At 35.9% G+C, this 27,029-nt stretch overlaps 1 pseudogene; it reads left to right on the top strand.

The window, feature by feature from the left end:
- The first annotated feature begins 454 nt into the window (after window positions 1–454).
- Window positions 455–22,751, top strand: LOC125355712 (annotated as a pseudogene).
- Window positions 22,752–27,029: the final 4,278 nt, after the last annotated feature.

The raw sequence follows: 27,029 nt of genomic DNA, 5'->3' as shown, positions 1-27,029 counted from the left end.
TTTGAGATCTTCCCCCAGAGTTCAACCTTTTGGGAGGAAGTGGACTTAAAAAGCCATGAAACCCCTCATGCGGATATGCGCGGGCAGAGACTCATGTAGGGCTGTCGGACAGGCAGATCGATGGCTCCGAGGGCCATCAACCACACTGTCTCGTCCTAGCTCCGCCCCCTTCTCCTTCTAGCTCTGTGGCCTTCTGTGAGTCACACGGCCTCCCTTGGCCTCAGTTTCCCCATCTGTAAAATGGAGTCATCCTCCGGTGGCCTCTGGCTCCCGATCAGTCATTCTCCATCTAGGGAATAGGGTCTGCCTACTACGGCCAGCCCTGCAAAGGCAATCTTCTCCTCACACCTGGCCAGGCTCGTCCCTTTACCGGGTGCCTGGGACCGTGTTGAGGCTGTACTTTCAGACCTGAATAACTGCAGCAGAGACCGAAATAAGGACTCTCCAATCCTTGATGGCTCTGAGCGGCTCTTCTATCTTGCCCCATGCAGTCCACAGGGGCAGTGCAGCAAGGGTGGGATTCCTAAGCACGCACATCCCCAGTGTGGGAAGGGGATCCCTGCCAAAAGTGCTCCCCCCCCCCGCCCCGCCCCAGGTCCTAGAATCAGTCCTCTGACCTACCCCCAAGGGCAGGACAGAGTGCAAAAGGCCCTGGGTGTGTTCAGAACCGTATGGCCGTAGACCGTGGACCAAGGCTTTGGTTTTAGGACTGCAGTCATTTGTCCAGGAACTTTAAAGGCGCAGTTTCAGAAGGAACTTTTGGAATAAATAAAAGAAGACACACACACACTCTCTCTCTCTTGCTGTTGCTGCTGCTAAAATGTCGGAACCATCAAGCTGTCACTCCTACTGGGGGCGGGGGGGGGGGGAGGAAACAGCTCTGCTGGTGAAAGATCAGAGAAGTGGGAGGGATCCTGACAATATTACCATTACAAGCTGAGCTTCGCTGAAGGGTAACTTTTTAAACAACTACTTAAAGACAATAAATTTGTAAATTTAATATCAAGGTTTGTATAGCAAAGATCCTTTAATTTAGCTTTAAATTACTTTTTCAATATAAACTATTTAGTTTTCTGTAAAATATGTTAGCATTTCCCCCACATAGGTCCTCAGCCCCTCCCATTAAAGACCAGCTCCACCCACACATGAACTCCTTGTCCTAGAGCTCCCCCCATCAGGACAGTTGAACACTCTTTCAGCCCAGACTTCCCTGCCTCCACTCTAGCCCCTAAATTACAAGCTACCACATGGATAAGTTTCAGATGCCATATTGTTCTCTCTTCCTTGGCAGATATGGCCCCATTAACAAACGTTCTTATAAACCTTCTTCTCCTATCTGACTGTCTCTGTGTGGTCCTCTGGGATGACTGGAGCACATTCTTTCAATATGTTTATATCTCTCTTCTCTCATTATTCAAGTTTTTATGCAGTGGGTAAGTGGCAGACATCTATCTGCTCAAAATTGAGTATATGAGGATATATGTTATTTAAATTTACAAATAAAAAAAACTTTTGATTAAGAATATTTATTTGAAATAACACAGATACTGTTATTTCAAAGAAAATCATAAACCATGATTAGAGGTATATTATACAAGTTTCTATTGGGCCAGATAATACTACTTAGACGTTAAAAAATGAATGAGAAAGAATTATTTCCTTGCCCTGTTTTAAAAGCGATATATATATATATATATATATATATATATATATATATATATATATATGGCTTCTTCTATTTCCTTTACTTCTGATACAATGAGTTGAATATATGTAAATTCTAAACATCATTTCGCTACTCAAAGATATTTTGGTTTCTTTGTTGATCTAATGGGAATTTAAAAACCACATGCACATAGTGTAAGTAAATTAATTATTCATTGTTTAGAAAGAGCTTTGAATTATTATGAAACTTTCAGGTATTATGCTAGAATGTCACTCATTAAATAATGCAAGTGAAAATTATTAAATCACAATGAACTAAATACTAAATGAGTTTTTCAATGTGAAAGAATACTTTTCTGTTATTTTGATTAATGTGCTATTTCATTAATAGTCTCTTCTATTTATCCTTGAATCATTGGAGTTCTGAAATAAAAGAATCAATTAAAATCATTTATTTCTTTCTGTGGGAGTTACTTTATTTCTCAAGTGAGGAAAATGTAATATATTCACATATAGACATAATCATTAGCAGACAATTTTGCCAATAGGCTCACTAAAAGCCAAAGTTCCTTAAATCTGACAGAATCTTTCCAACTCATGTCCTCTCCTGGTGATTAAAGAGCAGAATTTTTAGAAGCAGGAAGATCACAGAAAGAAATATCAAAAGCCAAGGTTGATGTCAAATCAATGCTCAGGTTTAGTTGATTTTTACTATATTTGGATTCAGCATTGATCTAATGTAGAAAGTGCTGTACTCACTATGAACTCTAAACATTGTGCTGTTTATGTAAGTAATAGTATGTTTGGTAAAATATTGAAGAATGTATTAAAATGAAAAAATTTTTCAAAACTTGAAAGATAAAGAAGTATCTTCTTGAAAATTTTGTTAGAGGTTGTAAAATTGCTCTCTTTTTTTATCTTATCATGGAGGACAGAAATTACCCCTTAAAAACAATTATGAAATTACTTTTCTCTTTAGTTTAAAAATCTAGAACAGGGTTATACACCAATAAACTCATCATAAGTCGTATTAGGATACATTCTTAAAAAAATGTATAGTACCCAAAATAGCCAACTTTATAGTTTAGCCTTGTTCCCCTTAAAAGAGATGCAAGCATTAACCTACAGTTGAGTGAAATCACCTAACACTAAGACCATTTTCTTATGAAGTACTGAATAACTAACACAATTAGTAAAATATTGCAATACAACTGACCCAAATGGTTTTTATGAGTTTACAATTATTCAGTTGTAAATTTGAAAAATAACTAGAAGCCATTGTAAACTGGAAACAATTTGTTTTATTATAGTGTCTATCAAATTTGAGACATGAGATAGATTTTTTTAATTTTTATTATCAATTTTATTATAATTTTTATTATATTTTATCAAATTTTTATTAAATTTTTATCAATTTTTATTATAATTTTATTATCCTCCCATCCATGAGTTGTACAGTTGGTTTACACCAATTGGTTTTATAAGTATTGATATTGCAATGGTTTGTCTTTTTATCCTTTTTCCCTCGATTTTGGTATTCCCTTTCCTTTCCCTAGTTCCAATACATGTATATACAGTATCTGGGGTACTAAGATCAGTTACAGTGATAATAGGAGTAAAACCACAGTAAGGGAATATAAGAGAAAAATAAATGTATGGTTCCACATGGCATGTTGAAAATAAGTACAACAATGATATGGAAACCACTTGTTTCCATAACTTGGAGTTCATTTTGCTTAGCATCACTTACATGTTCATACGAGCATAGTTATTGAGCTATTGTGATCTTATGCTATGACTATCCTAGACATGTATTAATTCCCTATGAGAGAAACCATAGCCTCCCTGTTTCTTTGGTTTGGCTCACTTCACTTAGTATGATTTTTTTTCCAAGTCATCCCATTACCTTACAAATGGGGAAGTGTCATTCTTTTGATAGAGGCACAGAATTCCATTGTGTATCTGTACCACATTATCTTGATCCACTCATCTACTGAGGGGCATCTGGGTTGGTTCCATATTTTAGCAATGACAAATTTACCTGTGATGAACATGGTTCTGCTGGTGGCTTTAGTGTGATCTTGCTTGTAATCTTTTCAGTAGATGCCCAAAAGTGGGGCTGCTGGGTTGTAGGGGAGCTCTCCATACAGCTTTCCAGAGTCGTTGAACATTTTTACATTCCCACCAACAATGTAGTAGGGTTCCCTTTTGGCCACATGCCCTTCAGCATTTGTTATTATTAGTTTTCCTGATAGTGAACATTCTTACTGGGTTGAGGGGGAATCTCAGTGTTGTTTAGATTTGCATTTCTCTTATTGCCAGTGATGTAGAACACCTGTAATATGTCTCTTGGCCATTCTCATTCCTCTTCAGAGAAGTCTCTTTTTAGGTCTTTAGTCCATTTGTTGAGGGAGCTATTGGTTCGCTGAGGATTTTTTTTTTAGAGGAATTTAATTTTTCGAGATCTATATATATTTTAGATATGAAGCCTTTGTCCATTGTATGGCTGGTAAAGATTGTCTCCCAATCTGTGGGTTTTACATTTATCTTGCAAGTTATGTACTTTGCCGTGCAGAAGTTCTGTAGTTTGATGCAGTCCCATTTGTCCAACCTTTCTTTGATTTGTTACATTTTTGGGGCTTCATGAAGGAAGTTTTGTTCTGTGCCAAGGAGTGCAAGTGTTTTCCTATTCCTTCTTGTAGTGTTTTCAGGGTATCTGATTTTACTTTAAGGTCTTTGATACATTTGGAATTAATTTTGGTGCAGGGTAATACCCAATTATTATAAAAGCATCGGAGAAAGTAGGATTCTAGGGAGCATTCATGAATATAATAAAGTGTGTCTATGACAAACCCAGAGTAAGCATTATACTTAATGCTGAAAAGTTAAAGCCATTTCCTTTAAAATCAGGAGCAAGTCAAGGTTGTCTGCTCTCTCCTCTTCAACATAGTACTAGAATTCCTAGCCAGAGCAATAAGGCAAGAGGAAGACTTAAGGGGATCCAAATAGGAAAAGAAGGAGTTAAACACTCTCTCTTTACAGATGACATGATCCTATATCTAAAGAACCCCATTGACTCTACTCCCAAGTTACTTGAGCTGATCCAAAGCTTTGGCAAAATATCAGGATGTAAAATAAATCCTCAAAAGTGAGTGGCTTTTCTATATGCCAACAACCTGAAGAGTGACGCTGGAATCAGGAAAGTGACTCCTTTTCCAATATCCTCAAAAGACATAAAATACTCAGGAATAACCTTAACCAAAGAAGTGAAAGACCTCTATGATAAAAACTTTAAAAACCTGAAAAAGGAAATTAAGGAAGAACTAAGGAAATGGAAAAAACATTCCATGCTCCTGGATTGGGAGGATTAACATTGTGAAAATGGCAATATTGCCAAAGGCTATCTACAAACTCAATGCAATACCCATCAATACCCCAACACCATTCTTTAATGAAATAGAGGAAGCAATCCAGAAATTCATATGGAACAATAAAAGACCCCAAATAGCAAAAACAATTCTAAGTAGAAAGAACAGTGCTGGAGGAATTTCAATACCAATCTTCAAATTCTATTACAAAGCTATAGTAATAACAGCATGGTATTGGCATAAGTACAGGCCTGAGGACCAATGGAACAGAACTGAAGACCCGGAAATGAACCCGTAGACCTATGAGTACTTAATCTTTGGTAAAGGAGCTAAAAACATAGGATGGAAGAAAGACAGCCTGTTCAAAAAATAGTGCTGGCAAAACTTGTTCAACACCTGTAACAAACTAAAACTAGTGAGTACATTTCTTGTCAAACTTGTTACTTCCTCCTTCATTTTTCTCCCACTTCCCCTCCTCCTCAATTGTGCCCCCCAAGTTGTACAGTCGGTTTACAACATAAGGTCTTGTAACTATCACTGTTGCATTGGTTTACATTTTACCCTTTGTCTCACCATTTTGATGTTCCCCTTCTCTTCCCTAATTCAGGTAACTGTATATATAATTACCAGAGTACAAAAATCAAACACAGTGACAACAGGGGTTTGAGCATAGGGAAGGAAAATGAAAGAAAAGGCTAATGTTGTATAGTGCATTGAAAATCATTGTAGTTGTTATTTTCAACATACTATAGGAGAGATACTTTGCAGTCTGTAGTGAGAGAAATATGTTGGTTTCTTTTAGATTTTATCGACAACTATCTCCTTATGCTATGGAAAGAATTTCAGACATGCAAATAACTGGTCTCTGATCCAACCAAATTTTGAGAATTAGTTTTTAGCTAATGAACAAGTATAAAGACTTCCAGATTTTACAGAAAGGGTGAATAATCTATTTTGGTAACTAATGTAGAAGAAAATAAAATTGCTTCCTGGGTTTTCTGTTTCTCCTTGAGTTAAGGATTCTTTTGGGAACTGTCTTTATATTGAGCTTTCTCAATTATTGAAGTGCAATTTATTCTATAGTTAACAAAATCTAAAAAGGTGAAAGCAATGTGTTCAGAACTGGGAATCATGTGATTTTAGGCCTACTAAAAATGCTTTACAAACAAAAATATAAATGTCCAACCTATTTAGTTAATAACTTTAATGTTTATTCTCCCTAGTTCAACAGCAGAAGGATTGATTTTGAATATAAAATTATTTCAGGTAAATCTATCCATTTTTAAAATTCATCATATATTATACAACAATTTCAAAACTCTATTGAGAAATATTTTCATCTTTATTATAAAAGGTAATTTGTATGTTGTAATATTTAATTATGACAATTAAGACCAAACTTTCTCCTAATTGTCATCATGTTCAAAAATTAATCTAAATGCTCTCTTTATCTATAAACAATGAAAATGAAGGCAGAAAACAGTAAATAAATAGATCTAATTGTGTATGGAGGCAGAAAGAGTGATGGACTGACTAATAGGAGGGGTGAGAGGTGCTGTCGCACATGCCCTGAAACTTATTAAGCAGCAAATGGACATTGCTATGAATTGGGCTGGGTGCTTGAACCACACAAAGAAACCTGAGGCATCTAGTTCTCTTATGTCAACGATATCGTCTTGGCCACAATGGAACTGCTAAAGTATCACCAAAAGGTGCTATACATTGACATTGATATATTCACTTTGAATATTTTTATATTGATTTTGGATATTTGCATATTGAATATTTGGATATTTGTATATTCACATTGATATTCACGGTGATAGCAAGGAAAAATCCTTCTATACCACAGATGGCGACCAGAATGTGCCCGTTCATAACAATGGAGAATACTTCCCAGAAACTTAGGTGACTTAGGAAATTCTGGGACCAGCAAACTACCAAAAGGACATCAAGGATGAGTTGTATGAGGCCATTTTAAAGCCTGTCTTGTCTAGAGCAATGGAGATGCCCAAGCCTAGTACGGTGGCCTTACAGCTTATTCTGAAGATAGGTGAGTTGCTTCAATCTGACCAAGAAAGGGCACGCCATGTGTGTGGAAATTGTCAAGAGTTTCAACCAGCCCGTGCCTATGCTACGAGGAAGCGATTGCACCACTGAAAACGTTGCCAGTACTGGACGCATGAAATAGCAATGGCGATGGACACAGAAATTCTGAATTAGCTGCCATATAATGACGACTTTGACTACTTTGGACCAGACTGCAAACTTCACATCAGTTCTTCTAATATGACTAACCAGAACACTAATGAGTACCTGGAGAAGATTAGATAACTGCTCATTGAGAACCTGAGAATCCTACCCCCTGCACCTGGGGTCCAAATGCAAGCAATTCTTGACAATTGCCTCTCAGAGAAGAGTGGTGCTGAGGGTGAAGACCCTGACAAGCGCATCTCCATCTGCTCCTCTGACAAATGAATTTGCTGTGAGGAAAACTTCTCCAATGCACATGAGGATAGAGATAGTGGTGACAAGACTGCTTCCAATTAAAATAAATAAATAAATAAAGCCAAGAGAGTCAAAACAAAGGATGAAATAGAGAAAGACCCAGAAGAGAAGGAATAAGTTACAAGAGAGAAGAAAACCAAAGAGAAGAAACCAGAAGCCAAATGGGTCACAGAAGAGGTCAAGCTGGGGCTGGGAATATGGCCTAGTGGCAAGAGTGCTTGCCTCCTACACATGAAGCTCTTGGTTCCATTCCCCAGCACCACATATATGGAAAACGGCCAGAAGGGGCGCTGTGGCTCAGGTGGCAGAGTGCTAGCCTTGAGCGGGAAGAAGCCAGTGATGGTGCTCAGGCCCTGAGTCCAAGGCCCACGACTGGCCAAAAAAAAAGAAGAGGTCAAGCGGGCCTGAGTAGACCTCTCCAGCTCTGTTTTGTTCAAAATTCCCTACCTTTCTTCTCATCTCTTCAAATTTTATATTTCATGTTCTCTAAGTATTTATATAACATATATTAAATGTAAATATCCACAGGGACTAGATTGGAGGCAGGGCCCTAAGCCCTGCTTAGGCCCTAAGCAATGCTGGGGGAACTATCAGTAGCTTCCTTGTCCCCATTCCTCCCCAAATCCTAGTTTTGAAGCATGAAAGGTATAGTTCTGATTGAGGGATGCAGCTATGAAAAAAATCCTGAAATACCAAGTGCCTGCTTAGTAGTCCTGCAACATGGTCTTATTAAGAAATTGTGGCTGGGTCTTCAGACACCCCTGTTCTAAGTGATAGTAGCCATTTTTATACTGGTTCTATTTTCATAACTTGGTACTGGGTTCAGGTGAGCCAAGAAACGAATACTTCCCTGTCTTCCCCAATTCTGTAGATGACTGGTAGTTCAGCTTCTTCTTCTTCTTTTTTTTTTTTTTTTTTTTTTTTTTTTTTTTTTTTTTTTGCCAGTCCTGGGCCTTGGACTCAGGGCCTGAGCACTGTCCCTGGCTTCTTCCCGCTCAAGGCTAGCACTCTGCCACTTGAGCCACAGCGCCGCTTCTGGCTGTTTTATGTATACGTGGTGCTGGGGAATCGAACCTAGAGCCTCGTGTATCCGAGGCAGGCACTCTTGCCGCTAGGCTATATCCCCAGCCCCTCAGCTTCTTTTTTGAGATACCATTTTCATTTTTGTGACTCTTTGTAATACATGGTACATTTTGATCAAAATAGTGTGTGGATTATATATATTATATATATGTACATACATTTACGCATGATATGAACACATATTATGCAGACATACACTCATTATGTATATACTATATTATATAATATTATATAAGTTATATTATACCTAGATATCCTTATTTTTTCTCTATTGAATTTCTCTTTGCTATCTACCCATTTTGTTTACCTAGATCTGAACATACTACATGATAGAATGATTTCATCCACTAAATATGTCTACCAAATACTTACATGTATCCCAAAGCAAATAGGATTCTGACTGATGTGCAATGATTAGTATTGGATGAAATTCAGTTTTATTTTTGTAAAGGGTATACAACATTCCATGGCTTTTGGAATCACAATATCCAGATGATTTCTCAGGGGTGGTAAGTTCACTTACTGCTACTAAGTGGTTAATGTCAGTGCAATGTCTTCCAAGCAACAATAGTAAAATCAAACAGAAGGCATAACTACAGCTTTGGGGATAAAATCTATAGCTCTGCTGTTATGATATCTTTGAAAGCCAGTTCTGACCCTGAGAAAAGGCTTGTTTGTATGTAGTATGCTTTTGACAAACAAAACTGTATTTTCCATTTAGAGGAGGTTTTACAAAAACTAAAATGATAGGTGATATGGTGGCATATGCTTATAAATCCAGTGAGGCTAAATAGGAGACATAAATGGGAACATCATGGGTTAAGGTTACCAAAAGTTAGGTTTGAGATAGTGTCTCAAACCTAACTGTGGTGGTAACATGTTTTCAATGGAAGACATTCTAGGAGAATCTAAAGGCTGCTTTTGGCAAAAGCGTGAGATCCTTTGTGAAAACTAAAGTAAAGCAAAAAGCAGCGAAGTGGCCTTACATGGTAGAGAATCTGCCTGGCAAATGCAAGTACCTGAGTTCAAACCTAGGTATTTCCACAGTCAATCAACCAATCAATGATTCATATAATGAATAGAAAAGTAAAATTTCATTCAGAGAGAGAATGACAATGAGTCAGCAGCAGACAGTGATATTTAGAGAGGCGATAACCATAGCTTCTATTGTTGATGATCCTCTTGTATCGCCTTCCTGTGGTTGTACCTGCACTATCACTGTATCTTATCTGAGTACATTGGGAACTGTATATACTTGTTTTAGAACTAGGAAAGTGAAAGGGTATACCAAAATCGAGAGACACAGGATAAAATGACAAACAACTACAAAAGCAATACTTGCAAAACTGTTTGGTGTAAACCAACTGAACAATTTATTGGGGGGAGAGGGACAAATGACAAAGGGCAAACCAATGCAACAGTGATATTTACAAGACAATATGTTGTAAACTAACTGTACACTTGGGAACGTTGGGGAGAAGGGAAATTGGGAGAAAAATGAGGGAGGAGGTAACAAGTTTGACCAGAAATATACTCATAAATTATGTATGTGACTGTAACCCCTCCGTACATCACCTTGACAATAAAATTATATTAAAAATAAAAAAATAAAAAAGGAGTTAAATAATTATTGTTGATTTAAATAAATGAAAAAAGGAATTGAGAAAGAAAAATAGAGCCGCCTTTACTAAAATATTTTTACATAATCTAGTACTACAATGAATGTTAGATTCATCAAATTTAGTAAAAAAAAAAAAAAAAAAGAATCTTGAATAAATTCATCCTTGCTAAAAAATTAGTGATCTAGATTCAATCAACTTCAAGACTTAAAAATTTCCATACTGTTGATTAAATATTCAAAATATGTAAAGCAAGGGACTGTCTTCTTTAAATGGACATTCATCTATATGATAATTAATTAAGATATTAAAAACTAAATTGAAATTTAACAAAATATTATTTTATGGTTTTTCTCTGAGAGGATAAGACCAGGCATTTTTTGTTTGACAGTTCTACATTGACCCATGTATACAGACCAACTTGTTTTCATGCATGAAATGTATAGTCTCAATCACAGTTAATTAGAATTTGTGAATCATTTTCTGTCATCAGTTCATAACTTTCCAAAATCATATGTGGAAAGAGAAGTTATTTATATTCCAACTTCCTCACTAGTAAGCATTTGCTTTCTCATTCTAGAGGCCAATAACGAGTTTCATAGGAACTGAAGGTCATTGTTTTCCAAAATATAACACTGATCACCTCTTTAGACCATTATTCTTTCTGCTCTGTTATGACTTACTACTATTCTCAGCTAAATACTGTGTTCTATTTGATATTATTGATAGAAACTGTTGGCTGAAAGTTAAAATACAGTCAAATTTTCTCATTAATATTAAACTTCAGAGAAGGAGATAATTATGTTGCTGAAGTAAACATTTCTTTTAATGATGAAGGAATTTATATATTAGTATTGAAATGATAATTGAAATCATATTCAGCCATATGAATAATGAAGAAATTATACTCATGTATTCCAAAAGAAGGGGAAATCGGGGGGCTGGGGATATGGCCTAGTGGCAAGAATGATTGCCTTGTACACATGACACCCTAGGTTCAATTCCCCAGCACCACATATACAGAAGATGGCCAGAAGTGGTGCTGTGGCTCAAGTGGCAAAGTGCTAGCCTTGAGCAAAAAGAAGCCAGGGACAGTGCCCAGGCCCTGAGTCCAAGCCCCAGGACTGGCCAAAACAAAACAAAACAAAACAAAACAAAACAAAAAACCAAAAAAGAAGGGGAAATCATGGATCAGAAGAAAAAGCATGTTATCACAGAGTATGAAAAGACTCATGCTTTAACCAAAGTAGTGAAAGAATGAATAAGAGTGCTATTGTGACCATCTATTATGGTTCTTAATGACCATCAAAAAAATGGAATAAAGAAAAAAAGTAGTCCAGGCACCAGTGGCTCATGCCTGTAATTCTAGCTACTCAAGAGGCTGGGATCTGAGGGTAGTATTTAGAACACAGTGTAGGCAGGAAAGTCTGTGAGAGTGGTAGAGCACCAGCTTGAATGAACAAGAGAAGGGACAATACCCAGGCCCTGAATTCAAGCCCCCAGGCCCTGAGTTCAAGCCCCAGTGCCAGCACATAAACAAGCACAGCTATATATAAATTAAAAGTATATAATATATAAATAAATGTACAAATATAAAATTTATATATGTTACATATTTATCAGTCATTGAAAAGACAGTGAACATTGCCATTTCTATGACAACATAGGCAAGGGTAATTTGGCTGTAAATGATATTCCTTGCCCACTACTCTGTAATAGATTTTCAAATTATTGTAGACAAAGTCCAGATTGAGATGAGGCAAAAGTCAGATACTTATCTCTGCTTTCCCCTGAAAGGCCTCCCAGTGAGGAGGTCCCAGTGAGTTCAGAGGAAACTGAACATTGTGGGAAATCTAAGATCTGTTCTTAGGAGCTAAGGAGAAATGGCATTCCCTTATTTAAAAAAAAAAAAAAAAAAAAAAAAAAAAAAAAAAAAAAAAAAACTCTTCTTTTTGTGTGTGTGGCATAAAATCTAGAGGCAATTTTCATTTCTTTCTCTACCTCAACTCAAAAATATTCCTTTGAAGTCAAACATGGGTAGATTTTTTTTTTCTTTTCTCACAAAGTTTTCTCCCCTGCCCCCTCCTCCCTTTGGATATATTCAGTGCTTTTGAAGTAGAAGGAGTTTTATTTGGAGGTAAAAAAGTCATTTAGGTGAAAAAGAAAATGAAACCTTAGTTTTCTTAGATAATGTCTAAAGCTATTGAAGTCCACTTTGCTGTCAACCTAGCATTGCTGTAGTAAGATTGTGTGCACACTGAGGCAATTTACCTTCCAAAGCCAATCCATTTACTAATAACTAATATCAGTCAAAGTCATCAAAAAGCCAGTCAAAGTTACCGAAACACACATAACTTGCTTCTTATCATTTTCAAAACAGCAATATGTTAAGTTTAATATTTTATTGTCTTTTTAAATAGAAGAAAATTAAATTTCAGACGTTTCTAACATGTAGCAGACATATGTCTTATGCACATAATTTCTAATTTAGCTCCAGGATTGTTTCTATCCCATAATTTAAATGCACTTTTACATTGCAGTAGATGTTCTTTCTTACTTATTTTTTTCAATTTACCTGCTAAGGAAATATATTAAAAAGTATATGCCAATATTCTTGAAATTAGCTACTTCTTGGGCCTGTTATTTCCTGACTGAAAATTTATACACATGTTAGAAATAGGAGAGGAGGGGCTGGGGATATAGCCTAGTGGCAAGAGTGCCTGCCTCGGTATACCCGAGGCCCTAGGTTCGATTCCCCAGCACCACATATACAGAAAACGGCCAGAAGCGGCACTGTGGCTCAAGTGGCAGAGTGCTAGCCTTGAGCGGGAAGAAGCCAGGGACAGTGCTCAGGCCCTGAGTCCAAGGCCCAGGACTGGCCAAAAAAAAAAAAAAGAAAAAAAGAAATAGGAGAGGGGCAAGGATGTCAGGGCAGTTAAGATGAGTTTCAGTATTCTTTGCTAAATGAAAGAGATTTCAGTCTCTCAATTTCTAAATTTCCTCAATAAAATTAAATCCATTAATTTATGTCACAGTGATTTTATGGAGACTAATTAAGGTAAATGTTAGCCTTTACCCCATAATTGTGCCCATAATTGTGCCTTTAACATGAAAAATACTAACATTATTGTTATACTAATACATCATTATTCTTATGGTTTTTACTGAAGTTATTATGAACATTGCTATGTCATTTTAACCCTAGGCATAACAATGTTCCCATATTTTATTTTTAATTTAAAAATTGTTTTATTACTTTTAAGTAACTTTACAAGGGAGTTTATGTCAATATTTCAGTTTACAAGTACAAAGCATCTTGGTCAATGACACCCTTTCCATCATTTTTCTGTTTCCTTTTATATGGTGTCTTCCAGGAACATTGAAATGAATTAATTTTCAGGACAGAATTACTTGATGTGGCTATTGGTCTACAGTGAATGATGCCAGTAGGCAAAGTCTTCCCTTTCTAAAATTACTACTAAAACATTTCTCTTTGTTAACTACTATGCTTTTTCATGTCTTACACGATTTCAAGCCATCATACACGCTCATATTTTTTATAATTTATAATTATTATTGTTATTCATTTTGTTGTTTGGACCATCAGAAAATTTCACTCCAATAATTTTTTATAAAACTATCTTAGTAAAAGATGAAAGAGTTTTACAATCTGAAGAGAAACCAGTATACTAAGTGAAGTGAGTCAGACTCAAAGAAACATGGACTCTATGGTCTCCCTCATAGGGAATAATTAGCACAGGTTTAGGATAGTCATAGCAGAGGATCACAAGAGCCTAATAGCTATGCCCTTATGAACGCATAAGATGATGCTAAGTGAAATTAACTCCATGTTATGGAAATGACTGGTATATCACTGTTGTAATCACTTTCAACATGCCATGTGATACCATAGCTTCTATTGTTGATGATCTCCTTGTATCCCTTTCCATTGGTTATACCTGTAATATCACTGTACCCTGGATACTGTATATACTTGTATTAGAACTAGGGAAGTGAAAGGGAATATCAAAATCGAGAGACAAAGGATAAAAAGACAAACAATTCTAAAAGCAATACTTTCAAAACCATTTGGTGTAAACCAACTGAACAACTCATGGGGAGAGAGGGGAAGAGTGAGAGAGCTGGGGGGAATGAGGGAAGAGGTAACAACAGTACAAGAAATGTACCCAAGGCCTAACATATGAAACTGTAACCTTTCTGTACATCACTTTGACAATAAATGAGAAAAAAAAAAACTATCTTAGGTGAGGAAAAGAAAGGCACAATGCATATGTACACCCGGATATATAAAATAATATTTATTGAAATGAACTCCAGGAAATGGAAACAAGTGCTTTTTTTTTTATTTGTTGCTTCTTTTCTTTTCTTTTTTTCTTCTTTGTCTGTTTTTTAAATATAAGGGGGGCACAGAAAAAGAAGGATATAGGGTGAAGAAATGCAACAGTGGTACTCACTAGACACTAGGTTGAAGTTGAACTGTAAAACTTTTAGGTGGGGATGAAAAGGAAAAACTGAGAGAATATGAGAGATGGAAGGGACAGAATTGTCCAAATAGAAATGTACTCTTTACCTGACTTACATAATTCTAACTCCTTTTTCCATTACCTTTGTAGTAACAATAGAAAAAGAAAAAAAATATATATATATAGTTAATGTAAGGGCGAATGATAAATAATGGAGAATGAAAAATAATAATATATGAAACTCTCAGATATATTTTTACAACGTAAAGTTGGGCTGTGCTTTACATAAAGTATAAACATCCGTGGTTACATAAAATATTATTCATTGTTGTATAGCTATGAACATTTACAGTTGGTAGGTGGACAATCAGTTGATATACTTAGAAACACTCTAAGAAATATTTTTATTTCTTTTCTCTTTTTTTAAAAAAAATTTTGGACCACGCCAGGGCTCAAGCTCAGTACCTGACACTTTTCACTCACTAATTGGCATTCTATCAAGTGAGCCATGCAGCCAACCCTTCTTTTATGAAAGTTTATGCCATTATATCAGCTCAAAAACATATTTAACTAATATGGCTTAACGTAGTATATATATAGTAACCTCCTCTGAACATTTATTTACCAACCTGTTAACGTTTAGTCATTTAAACATGTATTGCCTTAAAGTTTTAAAGTTCTAAGAAATATAAAACTGATTGAACCCTGCATAAAAACTATGAGAATCTTCAAAGAACTACTGAAGGAATGTTAAAGTTCACGCTTACTCTGTAAAATTAATGAGAGGAGAAAGAACCCTGAAGATAACTATATATGAAAAAGCAATGATGGCAAATCATTTACATAGCTTTCCTGGGTCAGCATGACAACCCAAATCTCAGTAATATCTTCCTTATTGTTTTTCTTTTGTACTCTGAGAATATCTTCCATATATTGTTTCCATTAAACAGGAAAAACATGAGAACTGATTTGTTTACTCCAATAGGACAGAAGAAACAGCATATATGGAAAGAATTACTTACAGTCCAAGGGCTGATATGCCAAAATACTAGAGAGATCATATCTCAATTAAAAACCAAACAAAAATTGTATGTACTGACCTACACTTGTGATCTGAGCTTCATACATAAGAAAACCATGTCCTCAGAAAAATCATAAGACACTTTCTGAAAAATAACCAATGCAAAAATGAGTTGGTGCTATGGCTTGAGTAAATACCATCAGAGGTCTGGGCTATAATACTTGCCTAGTCATCCTCAAGTCCTGAGTTCCAACTACAGTATCACAAAATATATGCAAAAACATAACTGAAACATAATAATATTAATAAGATATCATTTATTTTGAGTCCTAGAAATTCACATGGGTTTTCTCTTTTTATCTGCAAGTTATTTTTGTCAAGTTGAAGGAAAGAGTGCCAATAGCTACAAAATGAAAAGGCAGTGAGCTAGTAGTTGCAAAACTAGTGCTCTCCAGAATTTATGTAGATATAGATGGGAATGGAAAAGAAAATATTTCATAAATAAAAATAAAGAATAAGAAAATGGTGAGACATGGATAAAGGGTGAAACAATGCAACAGCAATACTTACAAGACACTATGTTAAAAATGAACTTTAAAATTTGGGGGGAAGGGAGTTGGAGGAAGGAAAGTGGCAAAAAAAAAACGAGGGAGGGGATAACACTGTTCTACAAGAAATGTACTCTTTGCCTCACTTATGTAACTGTAACCCCTCTGTACATCACAGGTACAACCAAATAAAATATTTTTAAAAGAAACACAAAAATTAACTACATCCATGTAATTATAAACAATACCAATAAAATGCATTAAAAGTGACTACTTTTGGTTGAAATATAACTTTTAAATGTTAAGCAAAATTAATTTTCTTGCTTCCAATAAAAGGAAAAGCATGCTTGTCAGCAAATATTACTTATAGATTAATTATATTAATATAGGCCTTAAATTAGAAACTATACCAGTTGCTGAACATTTGTTTACCAATTGTTAAATTTTATGCATGGATTTCCTTAATGTTTTAAAGTTGTAAGAAGTATAAAACTGATTGAACCCTGTGTAAAAACTATGAGAGCCTTCAAAGAACTACAGATGCAATGTCAGCATTAATAACCCCAGCTAGTTGCCAAATACAAGTCTCTTGCCGTTACACAGTCCAAGTGATGATTTTTCACTCTGAAATTTGAGGATCTTGTTTGAAGCTAGTCCAAGCACAAAATTCTGAGAGGCTCTGGCCAAAAGTAACCAGCCATAAAGCTGGATGGGAGGTGTGACTTAAATGACAAAGCACCAGATGTGAGCAAAAAAGCCAAACTAGAATGTGAGGTGAGGCCCCAAATTCAGTCCTAGTGCTTGTAGAAGTAAACGTATATATCACACCTGTTTAAGGCCTTTTTATAAACATTTTAAATTATGTAAAATAGTATTTTGTTAGTATACAATTGAAATTATTTTTCTCATGTTTTATAACTTTACTTTTTGTAACAGGATAGAATTTGAGAGTTACATTCCAAAATAATTAAAAAATACACCTTATAAATTATTGATTTTTCCAGATTATCAGGTATTAAGATAAAATATATTATGCTTTTACTCATAGGTGAACAAAGACAAGTTAAAATGTACATATAGTGTATATAATCTCAATCTCAGTAGATGTGTGTTATAGATTCAGAATTTACATTTTTGAGCACATAATACCCTAAAAAAATATGAAAGCTATTTAAACATGTATACATAAATAGCAGCTCAGAAAAAAACACCATTTGTCTTCACAAAGACCAAAAGCATATCTGATTAATTTCCCACCAAATAAAGTACTCACCATATGAGTAAATCAACGATAAATAATAGCTGTAGTCTATTTTGACTTTGCCTTTTGTCCTATCTGAGTTGCTTTCCTTCACACTACATAGTGAAACACAAATTTGACAATGTAAATATGAAGGAGAAGTCAGTTTGAGTATATGTCATGTCCAATGTATAACTAAATTGTTACAGGTAACTTAGGAAGCACAATTCAGGCATTAATGCCTTTTACAAATTTACCTTGGAATACCTATGTAGAAGAACAAACTTTCTTACTTAAAAGAGAATTCTTCAGCTTAAGAGTAGAGAATTGCTTCAGAAGGACTCAAGCAAACATAGAAGCAGATGGAAGTCACCATCCTGAGCCATCCTGTCCTTAGTTTTTTTCCACATATTGATTTTCACTACACCAGATGGAAAACACTTTTCTTTAATATACAGATAAAAAAACGACAAAGTATGGCTTTTTCTCTAAGTCAGTATGTTCAGAGACACTGAATGGAAATAAAAACTAAAAGTAAATGCTCCCAATTTTTGTATGCTTTCTCTTCCTGAATTTAAGAGAGGAATGATAAAGCTGTGGCTACAAACAGAGAACACCACCCCAGAACAGAAGAAATAGTTCCACTGTGAGGAGGTAGAATTGGCAATAATCCTAAAAGTACAATCCTGGGTGCCAAACTCTTTATTGTTTTGTTGTTTTGTTTTGCTATGGATACTGGGGCTTGAACTCAAGGCCTCTAATACCTGCTTGGCTTTTTTGTTCAAAGTTGTTGCTCTACCACTTTTACTACACCTCCACTTCTGACTTTTTGTTGATTAGTTGGGGATAACAGTCTTTTGGATTTGTCTTCCAAGGCTTGCTTTGAACTGTGATCCTCAGATCTTAACCTGCTGAGTACTTAGGATTACAGCTAGGATTAAGTAAACAGTGCCTGGTCCAAGTGCTAAATTCTTTTTTTTTTTTTTTCAAATTTTTATTATCAAACTGATGTACAAAAAGGGTACAGTTTCATACGTTAAGCACTGGATACATTTCTTGTACAGTTTGTTACCTTGTCCCTCATACCCCCCCTCCTCCCCCTTTACCTCCCCCCCGCAGAGGTGTTCAGTTCACTTACACCAAACAGTTTTGCAAGTATTGCTTTTGTAGTTGTTTGTCTTTTTTTACCCTGTGTCTCTCAAATTTGGTATTCGCTTTCAATTTCCTACTTCCAATACCAGTATACACAGTTTCCAATATACTCAGATAAGATTACAGAGATAGTGTAGGTACAACCACAGGAAGGTGATACAAGAACATCATCAATAATGGAAGCTACAGATACACATAGGACGTTGAAAGTACTTACAACTATTTCCATAACATGGAGTTCATTTCACTTAGCATCATCTTATGTGTTCATAAGGGTATAGCTATTGGGCCTTGTGATGCTCTGCTATGACTTGCCTAAACCTGTACTAATTATTCCCAATAAGAGAGACCATAAAGTCCATGTTTCTCTGGGTCTGGCTCACTTCACTTAGTATAATTTTTTCCAAGTCTTTCCATTTCCTTACAAATGGGACAATGTCATTCTTTCTGATAGAGGCACAAAATTCCATTGTGTATATGTACCACATTTTCCTGATCCATTCGTCTACTGAGGGGCATCTGCGTTGGTTCCAGATTCTCGCTATGACAAATTGTGCTGCAATGAACATTGTTGTGCTGGTGGCATTACTGTTATTTTGTTTGTGGTCTTTTGGATAGATACCAAAAGTGGGGCTGCTGGGTCATAGGGGAGTTCTATATTTAGCCTTCTGAGGAATCTCCATACTGCTTGCCAGAGTGGCTGAACCAGTTTACATTCCCACCAACAATGAAGTAGGGTTCCCTTTTGGCCACATCCCCTCCAACAATTGCTATTGTTAGTTTTCTTGATATATGACATTCTTACTGGGGTGAGATGGAATCTCAATGTTGTTTTGATTTGCATTTCTTTTATGGCCAGTGATGTAGAGCATTTTTTTCATATGTCTCTTGGCCATTCTCCCAAGTGCTAAATTCTTAACGTCAACTTTATAATAGAAAAAATCTATAAAATTATTAATTGTCAATATCCAAAAATATATAATTCTGGAAAAAAAATTTTTGCAAAAAATATGAGTCAAGCATTATTAGAATACAGCAAATGATTACAAGACATTTTAGAATTTTGAAAATAATATCCACACAAATTAATGGCTTTCAAAGCTCATTTTTAAAGGGAATTTAATTTAGAAGTATGCAAATATGAGAATATGATAGATTAAGAGCCTAAACTAACCACACTTCAAAAGAAGCTTTACATACTTTAAGAAGTGATACTAACAAGCAAAAGGACACACTACTAACAGTTCCATGGATCTACAAGTTAGAAGCAGATGCACCACACCCATAAATGCATAGGTCAAAACAAAATATATGTCACTAGTTGTTAACTACATGTACTCAACTATATGAGTGCAGTCATCTGAAATGTGATGACTGAAACATGATGATTTACATCTTTAGTTCACCTGTTTGTTTATTCCCCAGGCCTCAAGCTAGGGTTCATTATAGAAATTGAGCCTCCTAATCTCCACCTCCAATAGCTAGGATGGCAGATGTAGACTACTGTTCCCAGCTAAGCCTGTATCTTTTCATGAAATAAATAAAACACAGCAATCAGTCATCAGAACATATGCAGTCACTGAAAGACTCAATATCTTAAGTAAACAGGAGGTAAAGACCAGCAGCAAACAACCACAGTTTAAATAGGCCCCTGCCTGGCTCCAAGATCTGGGGAAGTTCTAAAGCTGAATAGTTTACACAGTCTATGATAGAATCTGTGGTCTTTGTAATGCTAAGAGCAATAAATCTTTCTCAGACTACTCTCAGCCTTTTGAGAGTCAGAAAATGGCATTCAAATTCTCTTTGGCAGACCTCATGGCCCTGCATTTACAGGTTTCCACACATTTCCTTTTGATGATTCTACCAAACCTTCAAATAAATGCTAATAAATTACTTTTTTTTTTCTCTCACACATTAACATGAACAGATAAATTGCAGAATTTTGGGGATCCAATAAGAGCATGGATTATATGTATTTGAAAAATAAGTAAAACAACTATCCAGAAAGTTTTGAAAGTGCCTGTCTTTTAACAAAAATGAAACATGTACTAATCTTGTTGCTAGGTATACCGGAAAAATATCACAAGTCTATCTTCTTTAACAGTCAGATCCATAACCTAAGAATAGCTCACCATTGAGTATATTTATAACACTGAAGGAGTATATATATATATACTAGTTTTAAGGGTTACTGAGCTTACTAAATTTATTTTATTCCCTGACAAAGGGCATGCTTTATAGGCAAGAACCATGCTGTGATTGAAGGTGCAGATGGGGTGCACAGGTGAATAGTTTGGCAATGAGAGTCCTTGTATTTTTGTTTGCATTTTTATTCCTATGATCTTTGGAACCCTTATCGTACTTATATTTGGAAAGTGGTGTGCTCTACAAATTTTACAAGTATATGCTATCTCATTATTACTTTGCCACGGCAAATAAATGACATTTTTGTGGTTGGAACAATTGCCTTTTACAACTTTCTCTTGTACTATTAAATAGCTTTATACACTTAACTCAGTCACAGCCTTTTCATGTGGAAAAATCACATCAATGTCTTTTCTTGTACTGAAAGGAATAAAGGAAGAAGGGAGGCTAATCAGTTTCCCCAGTGACCAATTTGTTTCAATCAGGATGCCCAGGTTATGTATAATAGTGATTTATATATACAGAGAGATGAGAGGGAAGTTATTAAAGGTGCCATATGCACCTAGATATTCAGTCCAGATTTGAAGGCTTCAGAACCAGGGGTGTCAATGGTACAATTCAGTTTGAGGTTAAAAGCCTAAATATTTGGGAGGTCATTGGTGTTAGTTCTAGAGTCCATGAAGCTTGAACTTCTGATGTCCAAACCTGTAGAAGAGTCCATCCTTTCCCTTAATCACATATACTTTTCCAGCCTTTTGCTGGTTAATTGGAGATAAAACTCTATGGATTTGTCTGTCAGGGCTGGCTTTGAAAGTTGATCCTCAGATCTCAACCTCCTAAATAGCTAGGATTGCAAGGCATGAGCCACCAGTGCCCAGCTTGATATGTCAAGTTTTCTATATACAAATACATTTACATATAGAATGCTTTACTCTGCATTTAATATTGAATTTCTCTCATCTATTAAATCCAGACATTTTAGAGATTGAAGCTAATCATTATATATATGAAAAGGGGTTCTACAAAACATAATATGAACCTGGCCTACATATTACAGTATCAGTTTTGGTACTTGAACATGGTTATTATTCCTGACTGCTTGTTAGAATCATCTAGAAAGATTCTTAATCAGTATTTAAAATAACAATGATGATGTGACTTATTCTAAAAATAGTAATTTAATCTCCCAGTAGAATAGACCATAACTGCTTACAAAGATAGAAGTAAAACTCATTGATTTTCTTAATTGAAGGAGTAGTCATGAATAAAATTTGAGTTATTCAATAAAGTTGTGGAAAGAGTAATAGACCTTGAAGTTATAATAAATAAAAAGTGTAAAAAGCATAATATTGTCACTTAAGCTTCCTCTCAAGTATAGGTTATTTATGAAAGTAAAACATATTTCTAAGTGAAATATTCATAGTGGAATATATAGAGAATGCCTGCACATATGCAGATAAAGTAACTTCACCATATTTCACAGATTCTGCATTTGCAATTTTTCTATTGGGTATAATTTATTAATAATAATCAAATTAATATTTGTGATTTATATAATCACGTGGGTATGTAAAGAGTGACAGAAAAATATGAATTATCCAAAACACACACACATGCATTTTAAAAAAACTGTAACTTAAACTATTGTGTTACTTATACTTCAACAGAAAGCCAATTTATAATGTTTTACTGTTTATTTATTTTTGGTAGTGGAGACTTATTCTTGGACAAGAAGAAAACTGGCAAAACACCTTCTGAACTTTTGGGAAAAGGCTATAAATATCTTATAAATCACGTGGGTGGGAGAGGGCATGGGATAAGTGAAGAAAGATTTGTTGTAAGGAAACTGAGTCACAAGGTTATCAGGATGGGTAAAGGCAGAAAGAGAACAAGCCAACAGGCATTAATTCGGGAGTGAATCCTGAGAAGGCCGACCAAGTCTCCTTCAGTGTGGCTGAAAGGGAAATGACATCCCACTCTCTACCCCTTATAACCAAGGTTCTTATATATCAAGCATAGTGAAATGGGTGGAGGACAGAAGCAAGCCAGGTGAGATGCAGGTAGGATGCATGGGCAATGTTAATTTGACAGAGGAATTTCTCAACAGCCTCTGCTTCCATCAGGGGCATCAGAATCAGAGGAGGCCTTAGTCTCAGGTTCTCTTCTCCAAAATGGCTGGGTAGTTTTATTCACAGGGATTAGGAGGACAGATGGCTCTGCGGGGTCTGCAGCAAGGACAATTCAAAGGGGATGGTGAGTGCTTTAAGTTGTCACTTTCCATCATTTGTATCTTTCTGGAAATGGAACCAGACTTTCTAGGCGTTCAAACACCTCCAGTTTTCTCTTTTGTAATTCCCTGCCCCAGTTGTTATGATAATTGTCCTTGACATAAAATAGGCATTAGAAAGACATAAAAGAAAATAATGAAGAGCCCAAAGCAACTAGGAGCTTTCTTCTTCATAAGAAGTGGTTTTCACATGGGAAGCAGGGCTACTCGCATCAGATAGCTTCATTGAGACCAAGTCTGTCACATGATATTGCCCCTGAAATGGTTTCTTTTCCCAACATGGAATTATGGAACTGATAATACAGTTGAGTCCTAGTTGGGCAGGAGATACTTCACCATTTCTGGCCAAGAATTGGAAGAGTGAGAGAGAACTCACAAATCAGAATTTCTCTGTGTGTGAGTGTGTGCATGTGTGTGTTCCTTGGGCTGCCACACAAGCCATTGCACACATACTTGCTTTTCTTAATTGCATATTTGCTTGCTTGGTTTAAGTCACATTTCAGTCCTGCCAACGTGAGTGACACCACCATTCTGGCATTTTATGATTTTGATAATAAAAACATGCAGGATGTTCTGTTCAAGTTGGCTTCCAAAAATGATTCTCAGCTTCCTGATTAGCTAGGATTACAGGTGGTAGGCACTAACACTTAACTTTCTCATTCTTTTAAGAGAGTCTTCAAGCATTGTGTAAACATTCATAAGTTTTAAACATGTTTTTATTATAATTAGATAGATAAATAGTTTAAAAGTTACATGAGTAACAAGACAGAAGTAAGGATGAATAAATGGATGAATGAATGGAAGGACGAACAGACACACACTTACAGACATTCATACAGACACACAAATACAGAAGTTGTGTGTGTGTGTGTGTGTGTATTTCAGTCCTGGGGCTTCAGTTCAATGCCTAGACACTGAACCTGAGCTTTTTTGTTCAAGGATAATTCTTTGTCATTTGAGCCACAACTTCACTTCTGGTCTGTTTGGTAATTAATTGGAAGTAAAAGTCTCTCATATTTTTCTGTCTGGGCTGGCTTGAACAGCAATCCTCAGTTCCCAATCTCCTAAATAGGTAGGATTATAGACATGACCCACTGTTGGGGACAGCTGTGCCTTTAAGAGGCCACAGCTGGCTTTAGCCCGACCCCTCTTCTTCTGCCTTTAACAGGAAGAGAAGCCCCCGCCCCCGGGGGGCGAACACGTGCGTGCCACCATGGCGGGAAGTTCTACAGAGACCCAGCTCTTGGGGGGCTGTAGCCTCCGCCCATAGAGGAAGTTCATGACATCACCATGACGGACACGGTCTTTAGCCTATGACTGGCCCTTTGGCCAGTCCCCCTCCTTTCCTGCCGTTCCCGTTATATAAACCCCCTCCCAATTAAATCCTGTGAGACCCGTTCAACCATCAGGCTGTCTCCCCGAAATTTCCTTCCTGCGTCGGACATGTGAGGGGGGCCAACGGGGAAGGGGATTTTGGCATTTCTCCTCAACTCAGCAAAGTCCACAAAGATACGCCTTACTCCTTCTGCCGGTGGGAGGGGTAGGGCTGAGTGTCTTTCATAGTTTGGGTTCAGGCATTTCCCCCAGGAGACAGGGGAAAAGGGGGTCCAGAGCCCCCCAACAACCCACCAGCTCATAATGCTTTATAATCATGACTTTTCCTGAAAGATCAATTGTTGTTGATTTTTTTTTTACACATCACCATTATTGCTTTTGTGCTATGCATATACTTTGTACTAAGTTTATGCTCAGATTTTCTTTTACTTCAAGGCAATATATTATTTGTATCAAAATGTAACTACTATTAATTAAAATTGTACCCAAACTTCTTTGTTTCATTTAGTATTTACTAGATAATAACAGTTCAACTTGAAACATTCAAATGCTAAAAAGTTTAACGAATTGGTGAATTGGCAACTAAAATTAACATTTAAAAAACTTTGTAGTGTTTCTTTTGAGAATCTATTTCTATGTCAACTTTATTCTTTTAAACATATACTGTCAGTCACATGTCAGTTATCTAAATTGAATTTGTTTATGATAAGAATAAACAAAGGCATAGCCAATAGAGGCCTTTGGGAAGTCATGAAAGGTTAACATCCACATTTTAGAGAGCCCATTCTGATACTTTTCATTGGTGTTTCAATATCTGCAGTGGAAACAGACAAAGGTCATACATTTTCCTTTTCTTGTGATCTTTGACTCAGGAAAAAGGAAAGATAATTATTGGTATAGTGTGGGAAATGCTATCAGCTTTCAGCAGACATATTACAGTATGTTTGGTTTTTCAAAACATGCTGCATGTTTTAACTGGCTGTCTATCGAAGCTCATGGATCATGAGGTCGTATAAACAAGAGAGGATATAAATATTGTGTGGAACCAAAGCAAAGAAAATGAACATCAAAGTGATTTAGTTTACAGCTTTGTGGAAGGTGAGGTCAGGGTCTGACTTCTTCCTTGATGATACTAACCATAATTTTGCAAATCAGTACATTTGTGGTAGTGAACTGCTGAAAATAATTTTTAAATTATAAAGTGTTATCCCGCTTATTTTTTCTAAATTAATATAAAAAGTAAGATTTAAAAGTGGAACTAATTTGTAATATTTTCAGAAGATAGAAACTTCAGAGTCCATAAGTTTCAAGGAGGGATGGATGGAAAAATAACAGAATAGAATCTTTCATTATCTTCACTGATGAGTACAGGGATATTTTTCCCACGAAAATAATAGAAGATAATTATTAAATCAATATTCATTATGGAGCAGGATATTCAGATTTGGAGATGAGATTAGAAATGTTTCTGAAAGAAATTAAAATGCTTCCAAAGTTATAATATTACTTTAAAATAAAAATGATTTTAGTTTACAAACAAGGACTCTACCTTAACACCATAACTAACAGACCAAAAATGAGGGCATATAATTCAAGAGAAAGCCCATTTACTTCCCTGTCATAATTTTTAGTCCACTTCTCCAACCCCAGGCTCTACTTTCTTTCAAGGCTTCAGGAAATTCAGAGTATCTCCTTTGAATTCAAGTTCTTGCATATGAACTCTGCTAAGAGACTCATTGGGGGCACGATTCCTTGCAGTGTACTGAAAAAAGTTGAGAAAATAAGCAAAAAAAATGTTGTAGTGAAAGGATTCATTCCAAGTGAAAAACTGATTTTACTTCACTCATTAGAGGGAATCTCCTCTAACATTTACTTCCCTATCATATCTGTTCCTTTTTCTTCCAACAGTACATTTATAATTGCTAATCTTTGGTGGTTCATTGCTATATATGGTCTAGTCACTAATATCTTAAGAGTGTGTGTGTGTGTGTGTGTGTGTATTTTAGGTGAGTCTGTGCTCACACAATTTCCAGAAAGCTTCTTAAAATATTGCCTAGCCTAGGCATGTTTGGTTATTTCCTTTATTTATTTTTATTAAATTTCTCAGTCTTCATATACGCAGCCTTTGTTCATACAAGCTTGGACATAGGAAGAAAGGTCCTCCCAAAACATGACAAATGCATGAATTTGAATGTATTCAAAGTTCTCCGATACTTGGTAATCTATAGTGGTTACAGATAAGCAAAACACTCATTTTTATAAAAAATATAATTAAATTTCTATCTTATTTAGGCTAATCTCCTCACCCACCTTTTTTTAATGCAGACATTGAATTTTTCATCCAATGTATGTTAATGGGTACAAGCATCATAGGTTTTTCTATGAGTCTGAGAGCTTTCATTTTTCTAGCCCTTGGTTTAGAATTGATATTCTTTATTATAATCATCAATGTTATATGGTAAAAAGATCTGTGAGAATTGACCTTTATGAAAGTAAAGGGGACCCAATAGGTCCTAGGTGTATTGATAGAACAGCTTGAGGAAAGTGACTTGGGACTTCATGGCAAAAACACTT

Source organism: Perognathus longimembris, chromosome 7 (assembly GCF_023159225.1).
Source record: "Perognathus longimembris pacificus isolate PPM17 chromosome 7, ASM2315922v1, whole genome shotgun sequence".
Lineage (NCBI taxonomy): Eukaryota > Metazoa > Chordata > Mammalia > Rodentia > Heteromyidae > Perognathus > Perognathus longimembris.
The sequence above is the reverse complement of the archived record's forward strand: the minus strand, read 5'-3'. Positions and strand labels throughout refer to the sequence as shown.